Source organism: Oncorhynchus masou, chromosome 1, assembly GCF_036934945.1.
Source record: "Oncorhynchus masou masou isolate Uvic2021 chromosome 1, UVic_Omas_1.1, whole genome shotgun sequence".
Classification (NCBI taxonomy): Eukaryota; Metazoa; Chordata; class Actinopteri; order Salmoniformes; family Salmonidae; genus Oncorhynchus; species Oncorhynchus masou.
The window spans coordinates 17276574-17292019 of record NC_088212.1 but is presented as its reverse complement, the minus strand read 5'-3'; the positions used below and the strand labels follow the sequence as shown (position 1 = coordinate 17292019).

General features: G+C 40.6%; 1 long non-coding RNA gene across 1 annotated transcript in view; it reads left to right on the top strand.

The window, feature by feature from the left end:
• The window catches only part of LOC135521909 (uncharacterized), a 69908-nt gene extending 57009 nt beyond the window's left edge, over positions 1-12899 (top strand). Inside the window, exon 4 of the long non-coding RNA XR_010452623.1 lies at positions 12379-12899. This is a non-coding gene — a long non-coding RNA (uncharacterized LOC135521909). The remainder of the gene's footprint in view (positions 1-12378) is intronic.
• The last annotated feature ends 2547 nt before the right edge of the window (positions 12900-15446 follow it).

Sequence of the window (15446 nt, the reverse complement as noted above, 5' to 3'; positions counted from 1 at the left end):
AAATCTCAACACTTTGTTATATACCCTTTTTTTGGCAATGACAGAGGTCAAACGTTTTCTGTAAGTCTTCACAAGGTTTTCACACACTGTTGCTGGTATTTTGGCCCATTCCTCCATGCAGATCTCCTCTAGAGCAGTGATGTTTTGGGGCTGTTGCTGGGCAACACGGACTTTCAACTCCCTCCAAAGATTTTGGGGTTGAGATCTGGAGACTGGCTAGGCCACTCCAGGACCTTGAAATGCTTCTCACGAAGCCACTCCTTCGTTGCCCGGACGGTGTGTTTGGGATCATTGTCATGCTGAAAGACCCAGCCACGTTTCATCTTCAATGCCCTTGCTGATGGAAGGAGGTTTTCACTCGAAATCTCACAATACATGGCCCCATTCATTCTTTCCTTTACACGGATCAGTCATCCTGGTCCTTTTGTAGAAAAACAGCCCCAAAGCATGATGTTTCCACCCCCATGCTTCACAGTAGGTATGGTGTTCTTTGGATGCAACTCAGCATTCTTTGTCCTCCAAACACGACGAGTTGAGTTTTTACCAAAAAGTTATTTGTATCCCACACATACAATTATCTGTATGGTGCCTAAATTGAGCAGTGAATTATCAAACACATATTCCACCACAAAGACCAGGGATGTTTTCCAAAGCATCGCAAAGAAGGGGACCTATTGGTAGATGAGTAAAAACACATATAAAGTGGGGAGAAGAAGTATTTGAGACACTGCCAATTTTGCAGGTTTTCCTACTTCAACTGTGAGAGACGGAATCTAAAACAAAAATCCAGAAAATCACATTGTATTTTTAAGTAATCACTGATTTTTAAGTAATTCATTTGCATTTTATTGCATGACATAAGTATTTGATACATCAGAAAAGCAGAACTTAATATTTAGTACAGAAACCTTTGTTTGCAATTACAGAGATCATACCTTTCCTGTGTAGTTCTTGACCAGGTGTGCACACACTTCAGCAGGGATTTTGGCCCACTCCTCCATACAGACCTTCTCCAGATCCTTCAGGTTTCGGGGCTATCGCTGGGCAATACGGACGTTCAGCTCCCTCCAAAGATTTTCTATTGGGTTCAGGTCTGGAGACTGGCTAGGCCACTCCAGGACCTTGAGATGCTTCTTACGGAGCCACTCCTTAGTTGCCCTGGCTGTGTGTTTTGGGTCGTTGTCATGCTGGAAGACACTGCCTCGACCCATATTCAATGCTCTTACTGAGGGAAGGAGGTTGTTGGCCAAGATGTCGTGATTCATGGCCCCATCCATCCTCCCCTCAATGCGGTGCAGTCGTCCTGTCCCCTTTGCAGAAAAGCATCCCCAAAGAATGATGTTTCCACCTCCATGCTTCACGGTTGGAATGGTGTTCTTGTGGTTGTACTCATCCTTCTTCTTCCTCTAAACACGGCGAGTGGAGTTTAGACCAAAAAGCTCTATTTTTGTCTCATCAGACCACATGACCTTCTCCCATTCCTCCTCTGGATCATCCAGATGGTCATTGGCAAGCTTCAAACACCTACCTGAACACTCCTCTGACCACCCCTTAAGAGCCCCCTGTTGCCAGGAAATCATTAGGTTGTGTTGAGCTAGCCAGGGAATTCCCAACACCACTGGAAACGCAGGTGAATCTATAAGGAACAGTCTAATCTGCTCCTTATGATCCCCCTGCGTTACCATGTCCAGCGGCACCGTAGCCTCCCTAACTACTCCTGACCCTAATGGTCGGCTATCTAAGGAGTGCACAGGGAAAGGTAGGTCTAACGACACCAGGGGAATCCCTAGCCTTAACGCGAGCCCACGATCCATGAAATTCCCAGCTGTGCCTGAATCGACTAGCGCTTTATGCTGTAGAGAGGGAAAAAACCCATGGAAAGAAGTCAACACATACATATGACCGACAGGAAGCTCTGGGTGAGTCTGGTGCTTACTCACCTGGGGTGATCAAGTAGTGCTCCGCCTGCCCTCCCGACTCCCAGACGAGTTCCTCCAGCACCGGTCGGTCGTGTGCCCTCGTCGACCACAACTGGTGCAGGAGGACACTCCTCCTCCGGTCCCCCTCGAAGCCGCTCCTCCTAATTCCATAGGGATAAGGGCAGGAGGGCTGGGAAGTGGAAACAACAGGACCTGATCCGAATGCCCGCGGGCAGCCAGCAGGTTGTCGAGACGGATAGCCAAGTCAATGAGTTCATCCAGTGTGAAGGTGGTGTCCCAACATGCCAGCTCCCTGCGGACGTCCTCCCTGAGACTGCATCGGAAATTATCTATCAAGGCCCTGTCGTTCCACCCTGCTCCTGCGGCCAAGGTCCTGAACTCCAGAGCAAAGTCCTGTACGCCCCTCGTCTCCTGACGTAGGTGGAACAGCCGTTCACCCGCCGCCCGACCCTCTGGTGGAGGGTCAAACACAGCTCGGAATCGGCGGGTGAACTCTGGGTAATTATCCCTCGCCGAGTCCGGACCATTCCACGCTGCATTGGCCCACTCGAGGGCTCGCTCAGTCAAGCAGGACACGAGGGCGCTCACACTCTCCTCTCCGGAGGGAGCAGGACGCACGGTAGCCAGGTATAGTTCCAGTTGGAGAAGGAAACCCTGGCACCCAGCCGCCGTTCCGTCATACTCCCGTGGGAGCGTCAGCCGAAGAGCCCCGGAGCCAGATGTGGTCGCAGGAACAGGAGGTGCTGAAGAAGGGGTTGCTGGAGATGAGGTGGGAAGGCCACTCCTCTCCCATCGATCCATCCTCTCCATCATTTGGTCCATGGCAGAACCAATCCTGTGAATCACGCTGGTGTGATGGAGGACCATCTCCTCCATCGATGGGAGAGGAGATGCGGCTGCTCCTGCTGATTCCATTGCGCGGGCGCGGGATTCTGTCACGATTAACTAGGAGTGGTGGATGGAATCAGGCGCAAAGAGCAGGGTTCAGTATATTGTCAATTTATTCTCCGGCGCACAAAAACGGTCACGCCAACACACAGGGCGCATACAATTGACCAGCCCAAACACAGGACTAAAATAGTCCTGAGAATACATACACGAAAACCACCACAACAGAGTAACAAAAACAATCCCGCACAAAACAAGGGCGGGACAACCTACTATATATAAGGATGCTAATTAAACTAAAATACAAACAGGTGAAACTAATAAGGGATCGGTAGTGGCTTGTAGGACGGTGACGACGACCGCCCGAACAGGCAGGGGAGACAACTTCGGCGGAAGTCGTGACAAGCAGATAATAAGAAAAGACGATTAGTATTCACCTGGCTAAAAGAGAAGGAATATAATATATATTGTTTATAGGAAACCCATTCAACAATTTTAGATGAAGTTATGTGGAAAAATAATTGGGGGGGGGGCGAAATATATTTCTCCCATGGGCAAAGAAATTCAAGAGGGGTGATGGTTTTAATTAACAGTAATTTTAATCCAAATGTACAAATTGTCCAAACAGATTATCAAGGTAGGTGGATTATTTTAAATATGTTATTGGACAATAAACTGATATGGCTTATTAACCTATACGGTCCGATTATGAAAATATTTCTAAGAATTTATCAACTCTACAAGCAACCCTGACTCTATTATTATGGTGGGAGATTTTAATACGGTCTTAAATACCTCTATGGACCGGAAAGGAAATCACACTACAAACTATCACCCTCAGGCACTTAAGGAAATCATGAATGTCATGGATATATTGGAATTAGTGGATATATGGAGGCTTAAATACCCTGACCTAGTGAGATATACATGGCGGAGGCTTAATCAAGCTAGTCGTCTTGACTACTTTCTTATACCATTCTCTCTGGCACCAAAAGTTGAAAAAGTGTTGATAGGGGACAGAATGCGGTCAGATCATCACATAATTGGCATATATATTACTGTTACAGAATTTCCACGTGGGCGAGGATATTGGAAATGTAATCAAAGCCTACTAGATGATAAATAGTTTAGATCTAGGTCCTATCTCGCCGGCTGTCCGACTACTCCTGTCTGGTCGGCCAACTATCTGGCCATCTGGCCAACTGGTACTATCTCGCCAGCTGTCTGACTGGTCCAATCTGGTCAGCCAACTATCTGGCCATCTGGCCAACTGGTACTATCTCGCCAGCTGTCTGACTGGTCCAATCTGGTCAGCCAACTATCTGGCCATCCGGCCAACTGGTACTATCTCGCCAGCTGTCTGACTGGTCCAATCTGGTCAGCCAACTATCTGGCCATCCGGCCAACTGGTACTATCTCGCCAGCTGTCTGACTACTCCTGTCTGGTCAGCCAACTATCTGGCCATCTGGCCAACTGGTACTATCTCGCCAGCTGTCTGACTGGTCCAATCTGGTCGGCCAAATATCTGGAGAGAGAGAGATGGGATAATTAGGATAAGACAGGAGAAACGCAGCCCTAGCCCCCGGTACATATAGAGCATAGACACTGGGGACTGTGACGGGGGGGTCGGGGGACGATATGCCTGGACAGGGCCAACCAGGCCCCACCCACTTTGTCAAAGCACAGCCCCCACACAGGAGGGATATCAACAGACACCAACTTACTACCCTAAGACAACGAAGATCTTCCCCACCACACAATCCTGAGGGGGCGCAAGACTGGACAGGAAGATAACGTGTCAACCCACTCAAGTCAAGTATAGCAAAAAAAGGCCTGGCAATACATGATGCGGGGGCAAGCCATTGACACATATGGGGGGGAAACAAGAACCTCTCCCTCAACTCAGCCCCGGTAATAGGGTCAGAGGCAGAGAATACCAATGGAGAGGGGAGCTGGCTAGGCAGAGACACCTTCACACCCCTGGGCCAGACTACTGAAGAGATGAGTCTTCAGTAAAGACTTAACTACTGAAAACACTCCCAAGATTTGAATTTACTTCAACTACCACCAAGCTACTGCAACATTTTGTTAACTGACTTTAAATAAAGGTTCAATTAAAATATATATATATATATAGAAAACACAATATTCAGTTATATCTCTGTTGAACCTCCAGTAGCCTCAGCTGCTATAGCAACACGGTACATACTTTCATCTATGGCCCCACAAAGCTAACAGAGTCTCCGATGCTTGTCAGCAGCCTCTATAGTTTCAGGAAACGTGATAACATAATACCTTGTGGGAGAAAGGGATTGTCGGGTAAGAGGGTGGTGATGTTGGGGGGTTGTACGAGCGATCTGAACCCAGGTTTGGCTGGGTGTAAGGGGGATCAAATAAGGCGTTACCCAGCTCCATCACCTCATCATCACCCTATGAGAGAATAATAAGTGGCTGTAATGCATAGACTCTCCCAGGCCTAGTGTCCAGAGCACAAAACCTGGCTGTCTTATAGGCTTCTAAGGATAAAATGTAAGACAATACATGTGAGAAGGTGAGGGGAACAATGCGTGGAAAGCTCAGTGTGATATGACGGGGACTCATGTCAGGGGGCATTGTTGTGGCCCTTTGTTGCTGTCGAGTACATTGGGAACTTAGAACTCGGAGCCCTCTTTTGATCTGCAAGCCTGGAGTTTGTATGTAGTGAAATGTATGCATAATGTATAGAAAAGTACCATGTTTTTGACGGAAGCTTTATGTGTTTGTTGTGCTGTTCTTGAAAATTAGATTTGGTTGAACAGTCGGTTTGAAACACAATGTAAACGGTATTGTTACAGTTGGATGAAACACAATTTAAACTGTATTGTAACAGTCGGTTTGATACAGTGCCTTGCGAAAGTATTCCGCCCCCTTGAACTTTGCGACCTTTTGCCACATTTCAGGCTTCAAACATAAAGATATAAAACTGTATTTTTTTGTGAAGAATCAACAACAAGTGGGACACAATCATGAAGTGGAACGACATTTATTGGATATTTCAAACTTTTTTAACAAATCAAAAACTGAAAAATTGGGTGTGCAAAATTATTCAGCCCCCTTAAGTTAATACTTTGTAGCGCCACCTTTTGCTGCGATTACAGCTGTAAGTCACTTGGGGTATGTCTCTATCAGTTTTGCACATTGAGAGACTGAAATTTTTTCCCATTCCTCCTTGCAAAACAGCTCGAGCTCAGTGAGGTTGGATGGAGAGCATTTGTGAACAGCAGTTTTCCGTTCTTTCCACAGATTCTCGATTGGATTCAGGTCTGGACTTTGACTTGGCCATTCTAACACCTGGATCTGTTTATTTTTGAACCATTCTATTGTAGATTTTGCTTTATGTTTTGGATAATTGTCTTGTTGGAAGACAAATCTCCGTCCCAGTCTCAGGTCTTTTGCAGACTCCATCAGGTTTTCTTCCAGAATGGTCCTGTATTTGGCTCCATCCATCTTCCCATCAATTTTAAATATCTTCCCTGTCCCTGCTGAAGAAAAGCAGGCCCAAACCATGATGCTGCCACCACCATGTTTGACAGTGGGTATGGTGTGTTCAGGGTGATGAGCTGTGTTGCTTTTACGCCAAACATAACGTTTTGCATTGTTGCCAAAAAGTTCAATTTTGGTTTCATCTGACCAGAGCACCTTCTTCCACATATTTGGTGTGTCTCCCAGGTGGCTTGTGGCAAACTTTAAACAACACTTTTTATGGATATCTTTAAGAAATGGCTTTCTTCTTGCCACTCTTCCATAAAGGCCAGATTTGTGCAATATACAACTGATTGTTGTCCTATAGACAGAGTCTCCCACCTCAGCTGTAGATCTCTGCAGTTCATCCAGAGTGATCATGGGCCTCTTGGCTGCATCTCTGATCAGTCTTCTCCTTGTATGAGCTGAACGTTTAGAGGGACGGCCAGGTCTTGGTAGATTTGCAGTGGTCTGATACTCCTTCCATTTCAATATAATTGCTTGCACAGTGCTCCTTGGGATGTTTAAAGCTTGGGAAATCTTTTTGTATCCAAATCCGGCTTTAAACTTCTTCACAACAGTATCTCAGACCTGCCTGGTGTGTTCCTTGTTCTTCATGATGCTCTCTGCGCTTTTAACGGACCTCTGAGACTATCACAGTGCAGGTGCATTTATATGGAGACTTGATTACACACAGGTGGATTGTATTTATCATCATTAGTCATTTAGGTCAACATTGGATCATTCAGAGATCCTCACTGAACTTCTGGAGAGAGTTTGCTGCACTGAAAGTAAAGGGGCTGAATAATTTTGCACGCCCAATTTTTCAGTTTTTGATTTGTTAAAAAAGTTTGAAATATCCAATAAATGTCGTTCCACTTCATGATTGTGTCCCACTTGTTGTTGATTCTTCACAAAAAAATACAGTTTTATATCTTTATGTTTGAAGCCTGAAATGTGGCAAAAGGTCGCAAAGTTCAAGGGGGCCGAAAACTTTCGCAAGGCACTGTACATAATAAAAACTGTATTTTAACAGTCGGTTTTAATCAAAATATAAACTGTATTGTATAATAATTGAAACATAATATGAACTGTATTGCAACAGTTATTTTAAAACATAATATAAACTGTATTGTAACAGTCGGTTTGATACATAATATAAACTGTATTGTGACAGTCGGTTTGATACATAATATAAACTGTATTATAACAATCGGATGAAACAACATAAACTGTATTGTAACAGTTGGTTTGAAACACAATATAAACTGTATTGTAACAGTCGGATGAAACACAACATAAACTGTATTGTAACAGTCAATTAGAAATGTAACATAAACTGTATTGTAATAGTTGGATGAAACATAATATAAACTGTACTGTAATAGTCATTTTGAAACACAATTTAAACTGTATTGTAACAGCCATTTTGAAACATAACATAAACTGTATTGTAATCGTTGGATGAAACATAATATAAACTGTACTATAATAGTCATTTTAAAACACAATTTAAACTGTATTGTAACGTAGCAATCGGTTTGAAACATAACATGAACTGTATTGTAACAGTCGGTTTGAAACATAATATAAACTGAATTGTAACAGTCGGTTTGAAAGACAATATAAACTGAATTGTAACACTCGGTTTGAAACATAATATATACTGTATTGTAACAGTCGGTTTGAAACATAATATATACTGTATTGTAACAGTCATTTTGAAACATAATATAAACTGAAATGTAACAGTCGGTTTGAAACACAATATAAACTGAATTGTAACACTCGGTTTGAAACATAATATATACTGTATTGTAACAGTAATTTTGAAACACAATATAAACTGTATTGTAACAGTCGGTCTGAAACATAATATAAACTGTATTGTAACAGTCAGATGAAACACAATATAAACTGTATTGTAACAGTCGGTTTGAAATACAATATGAACTGTATTGTAACAGTCGCTTTGATACATAATATAAACTGTATTGTGACAGTCGGTTTGATACATAATATAAACTGTATTATAACAATCGGATGAAACAACATAAACTGTATTGTAACAGTTGGTTTGAAACACAATATAAACTGTATTGTAACAGTCGGATGAAACACAACATAAACTGTATTGTAACAGTCAATTAGAAATGTAACATAAACTGTATTGTAATAGTTGGATGAAACATAATATAAACTGTACTGTAATAGTCATTTTGAAACACAATTTAAACTGTATTGTAACAGCCATTTTGAAACATAACATAAACTGTATTGTAATAGTTGGATGAAACATAATATAAACTGTACTATAATAGTCATTTTAAAACACAATTTAAACTGTATTGTAACGTAGCAATCGGTTTGAAACATAACATGAACTGTATTGTAACAGTCGGTTTGAAACATAATATAAACTGAATTGTAACAGTCGGTTTGAAACACAATATAAACTGAATTGTAACACTCGGTTTGAAACATAATATATACTGTATTGTAACAGTCATTTTGAAACATAATATAAACTGAATTGTAACAGTCAGTTTGAAACACAATATAAACTGAATTGTAACACTCGGTTTGAAACATAATATATACTGTATTGTAACAGTAATTTTGAAACACAATATAAACTGTATTGTAACAGTCGGTCTGAAACATAATATAAACTGTATTGTAACAGTCAGATGAAACACAATATAAACTGTATTGTAACAGTCGGTTTGAAATACAATATGAACTGTATTGTAACAGTCGGTCTGAAACATAATATATACTGTATTGTAACAGTCGGTTTGAAATACAATATGAACTGTATTGTAACAGTCGGTTTGATACATAATATAAACTGTATTGTGACAGTCGGTTTGATACATAATATAAACTGTATTATAACAATCGGATGAAACAACATAAACTGTATTGTAACAGTTGGTTTAAAACACAATTTAAACTGTATTGTAACGTAGCAATCGGTTTGAAACATAACATGAACTGTATTGTAACAGTCGGTTTGAAACATAATATAAACTGAATTGTAACAGTCGGTTTGAAACACAATATAAACTGAATTGTAACACTCGGTTTGAAACATAATATATACTGTATTGTAACAGTCATTTTGAAACATAATATAAACTGAATTGTAACAGTCAGTTTGAAACACAATATAAACTGAATTGTAACACTCGGTTTGAAACATAATATATACTGTATTGTAACAGTAATTTTGAAACACAATATAAACTGTATTGTAACAGTCGGTCTGAAACATAATATATACTGTATTGTAACAGTCGGTTTGAAATACAATATGAACTGTATTGTAACAGTCGGTTTGATACATAATATAAACTGTATTGTGACAGTCGGTTTGATACATAATATAAACTGTATTATAACAATCGGATGAAACAACATAAACTGTATTGTAACAGTTGGTTTGAAACACAATATAAACTGTATTGTAACAGTCGGATGAAACACAACATAAACTGTATTGTAACAGTCAATTAGAAATGTAACATAAACTGTATTGTAATAGTTGGATGAAACATAATATAAACTGTACTATAATAGTCATTTTAAAACACAATTTAAACTGTATTGTAACGTAGCAATCGGTTTGAAACATAACATGAACTGTATTGTAACAGTCGGTTTGAAACATAATATAAACTGAATTGTAACAGTCGGTTTGAAACACAATATAAACTGAATTGTAACACTCGGTTTGAAACATAATATATACTGTATTGTAACAGTCGGTTTGAAACATAATATATACTGTATTGTAACAGTCATTTTGAAACATAATATAAACTGTATTGTAACAGTAATTTTGAAACACAATATAAACTGTATTGTAACAGTCGGTCTGAAACATAATATAAACTGTATTGTAACAGTCAGATGAAACACAATATAAACTGTATTGTAACAGTCGGTTTGAAATACAATATGAACTGTATTGTAACAGTCGTTTTGAAACACAATATAAACTGTATTGTAACAGTCGTTTTGAAACATAATATATACTGTATTGTAACAGTCGGTTTGAAATACAATATGAACTGTATTGTAACAGTCGTTTTGAAACACAATATAAACTGTATTATAACAGTCAGATGAAACACAATATAAACTGTATTGTAACAGTCGGTTTGAAATACAATATGAACTGTATTGTAACAGTCGTTTTGAAACACAATATAAACTGTATTATAACAGTCAGATGAAACACAATATAAACTGTATTGTAACAGTCGGTTTGAAATACAATATGAACTGTATTGTAACAGTCGTTTTGAAACATAATATATACTGTATTGTAACAGTCAGATGAAACACAATATAAACTGTATTGTAACAATCAATTTGAAACATATTATGAACTGTATTGTATCAGTCGGTATGAAACACAATATAAACTGTATTGTAACAGTCGTTTTGAAACACAATATAACCTGTATTGTAACAGTAGGTTTGAAACATAATATCAAGACTGACAAGTATCAAGTCAAGTCTCAAGTCCTAAACTTTGAGTTTTGAGTCCTAAACAAGTCATAATATGCTCTTATCCAAATGTAATTCCACTTCATACTTTTAACAAGAGTAATAGTTAGTATATTACATTAACGCAAATCATGAATGCTTTTAATAATATCTACATATTTATTACTTTCCAAATAAACTTGATATTTCCATGGAAATGCATGGGTAGCCATGAGAAAGACCCCCCCCCCCCCAATAGTGATCGACTATCGAGGATCGCTATGGGGCGCAATCGGGCAATCTAGGCTTGTACACAATTGCCCAACCTGGCACACACACACACACACACACACACACACACAAACACACAAACACACACACACACACACACACACACTCTCTCTCTCTCTCTCTCAGGATTTAGGCTACCGACTGCTTGGCCAGTTGTAGCTCAATCTTGGCTGCAATGATCACGTTCCCACACTGACTGACTGTGTGGAGGCTCATTGATTTAACATTACGTTAGTCTACATGCTACTAGCAAAGTTATACATTTTATAGCTGTCTGCTATATTAGCCATGACATACCGTTCTTTGTGCAGCTTCAAATGTCAAACAAAGTTGTAAATTTTTGCGCCTCCGTCTGTAATTTTCTTTCTGCATGTTTTACAAGGTGCAATCCGTTTTTTGTTGATACGGCATCGTCTTCATATCCGAAAATAATACATTTGGGTATCATTTTTCCAAGGGCTCCATCTGAATTCATCCACCGACGTTCCTCTGCACTGCCACTCACAACTTTTTCTCAGCTGGCACAATTTGATTGGCTGCTGTCTGATTCAAACTGTAATCTGTTATTAAATGAAGAGTTAATTTTTTAAATATTTAATATATATTTTTAATATTTGGGCTTAGGGAGTGTATCAAGTCAGGTTGAGTCAAAAGGCTCAAGTCCAAGTTAAGTCACGAGTCATTGGTGTTAAAATCACCCTGGGGCGGCAGGGTAGCCTAGTGGTTAGAGCGTTGGACTAGAAACCGCAAGGTTGTGAGTTCAAACCCACGAGCTGACAAGGTACAAATCTGTCGTTCTGCCTTTGAACAGGCAGTTAACCCACTGTTCCCAGGCCGTCATTGAAAATAAGAATTTGTTCTTAACTGACTTGCCTGGTTAAATAAAGGTAAAAAATAATAATAATAATTAAAAAGTCAAAGTTGAGTTGCAAGTCATCATATTTGTGACTTGAGTCTGACTCGAGTCCAAGTCATGTGACTCGAGTCTAAACTGTATTGTCACAGTCGGTTTGAAACATAATATAAGCTGTTTTGTAACAGTCGGTTTGAAACACAATATAAACTGTATTGTATAATACACACAAGCTGACTGCTAGAGAACAAAATGAAAGGAAATTCATAGCCTTGGGTGTGACAACAATGCCCCTCCACGTTCAAAGTTCCAAGTTCACCCAAGACACAATAGTTGTACATGTACACCATCATCATTTGGACAGAGATTATATTGTTTAACTAATAGTCTCTGCTTGTCTCTTCCAGATGGAGCATCTATCGGCGTGACCCTTACCTGTTGTCTCTAGTGGGGCTCGAGACATGGGCTTCGATCACCACCTGAACATCAACATGCACAACCATCAAGATACAGTACGCTGAGAAGACAGATACAGAACTCTACTATTTATAATCAGCATGCATACATCTGTTCTAGATACACAGAAACCACCAAATACCACTAACATCCTTTGAATCAAGTCAGTTTTTTGTATCATTGTGATTTAAATCTGTAAGTTGTAAAACTGTTTACCATATGTCTACTCACTAGGATGTAGAAGTACAACATTATTTATTCTGAATTGTAAAAGTATTGGTATTGGTGTATTGGATTTGGAATGAACCTGTCCTTAGAATACATCATACCATCTGAAGGGAACCCGCAGGACACATTGTCTTTATCTGATATTGACTGAATTTATAGAAAAAGTAAACATCAAAGGGAATATTTTTGTACTTTCTCAAATCACTTTATTTTCTCAATGAACAGAATAAAATATATTCAAGAATATCTTGTTTCTGAGTTTTTTACAGTATGTCTACAGTAGGCCTACTGTATATACCTTTGACATGACTAGATCCTCTGTGGGATCAATGTGGAATGGGTGCTGATCAAAATAAAACAACATGGCTGACATGGCTGTAGCAGTTCCTGATTGACCCTGACATTGGTGAGAATGAAACATACAGTTTGCATACAGTACAAATAAACTACATACATGTTACATTTACCTTGTAAATGTGTTACCATATTATGTCAAATTAGATACAACTGTAAAATCTCAAATGGAAAAGATACTAGCTATGCTTACTACCTGAAGCACCATGACAACCAGGGCAAGCTGTGTAGCCTTCTACACATTTTGCGTTTGTGTTTGCTAGCAGAATGCATCTTCTACTTTTTCCCTTCTCGGTCACAATGTTTGCCTTAATTTTGTTGTTTTGTTCTACGTGAAGAAGGTTCAAAGTTTTCATTCCCACTTCCTCTGTTACCTGCCTGTCTCTTTCCTTCTCCTGACAAATAATATCTCTCCTCACCTGTCTCCCAACCCCCACTTCCTCTGTTACTGGCCTGTCTCACTTCTTCTCCTGACAAAATGTTTCTCTTCTCACTTTTCTCTCTTCCCTCTGTCTCACTCATCATATATCCTCCTCCTCCACTCTCTCTACTTTTTCTCTCTCCTTCTCAATCCCATTAAACCTCTCCCTCCCTCCCTCCCTCCCTCCCTCCCTCCCTCCCTCCCTCCCTCCCTCCCTCCCTCCCTCCCTCCCTCCCTCCCTCCCTCCCTCCCTCCCTCCCTCCCTCCCTCCCTCCCTCCCTCCCTCCCTCCATCTCTCTCCTCTGTCACTGTCTCCCCCATGTTCATTTCCCCTACCAACCCTTCCTCTCTTTCTCTTTCTTTCTCTCTCTCTCCCTCCTTCCCCTCTTTTCACTCTTTCTCAGATGTCAGATCAGAGTCTAGTCTTCCATTCACCCTGTCATCACATTTTTCACACAGCACTATCCCTTAATTGGGCCTGTATCATCATATCGTGTAGAGTGCCTGGACGCTGTAGAAGATGAAAGATGGCCTCGATCTTTTCCACACACACACACACACATTTATGCACACACAATAGTGTGTACTAACCACGCTAACCCCGCTAAAGGGGACCTGGCATAAGCTATCGTCACACACATACACACATGCACGCACACACACAGAAATACGCATACACACCTGGAGTGGTCAGATGCACTTAATAGGGGAGACATGGGATCTTTGTGTTATACCCTGAACACTGTAACACCTTCAGTATTGACATACAGTGCAGTTGGTGTGATTGTAAGAGCATGACAGGTGAGTGATGAATCTGAGTTTTTCCAATATCATTTGTTTCATCTTTCACTGGTTCTGTGAAGAGACATAGGATGCACTGCAAGCTAGTGTCACTAGTGTCTGTTTTTAAACACTCTTCTCAGCTCAGGATCTTAAAGATTGTGGGGGTTATGTTTTTTCAGATGCTTATTCTATATAGTCTGTTTCTTTGTGTGTGTACAGATATGACACATTCACAGTCTAAGATGCACTCTCTATCGAGTTCCAAACTGCCTCTGGAAGCAATGTCAGCACAAGAACTGTTAGTCGGGAGCTTCATGAAATGGGTTTCCATGGCCGAGCAGCCGCACACAAGCCTACGATCACCATGCACAATGCCAAGCGTCGACTGGAGTGTTGTAAAGCTTGTCGCCATTGGACTCAGTGGTTATGGGTTCTCTGGAGTGATGAATCATGTTTCACCATCTGGCAGTCTGACGGACAAATGTGGGTTTGGTGGATGCCAGGAGAACGCTACCTGCCCCGAATGCATAGTGCCAACTGTAAAGTTTGGTGGAGGAGGAATAATGGTCTGGGCTGTTTGTCATGGTTGGGGCTAGGACCCTTAGTTCCAGGGAAGGGAAATCTTAATGCTGCAGCATACAATTACATTCTAGACACTTCTGTGCTTCCAACTTTGTGGAAACAGTTTGGTGAAGGCCCTTTCCTGTTTCAGCATAACAATGCCCCCGTGCACAAAACGAGGACCATAGAGAAATGGTTTGTTGAGATCAGTGTGGAAGAACATGACTAGCCTGCACAGAGCCCTAACCTCAACCCCACCGAACACCTTTGGGATGAATTGGAACGCTGACTGCGAGCCAGGCCTAATCGCCCAACATCAGTACCCAACCTCACTAAAGCTTTTGTGGCTGAATGGAAGAAAGTCCCTGCAGCAATGTTCCAACATCTAGCGGAAAGCCTTCCCAGAAGATTAGAGGCTGTTATAGCAGCCAAATGGGGGATTAACTCCATATTAATGCCAATGATTTTGGAATGAGATGTTCAACGAGCAGGTGTCCACATAATTCTGGTCATTTAGTGTATATATACAGTACCAGTCAAAAGTTTTGACACACCTACTCATTCAAGGGGTTTTCTTTATTTGTACAAGTTTCTACATTGTAGAATAATTGTGAAGACATCAAAACTATAAAATAGCACTTATGGAATCGTGTAGTAACCAAACAAGTGTTA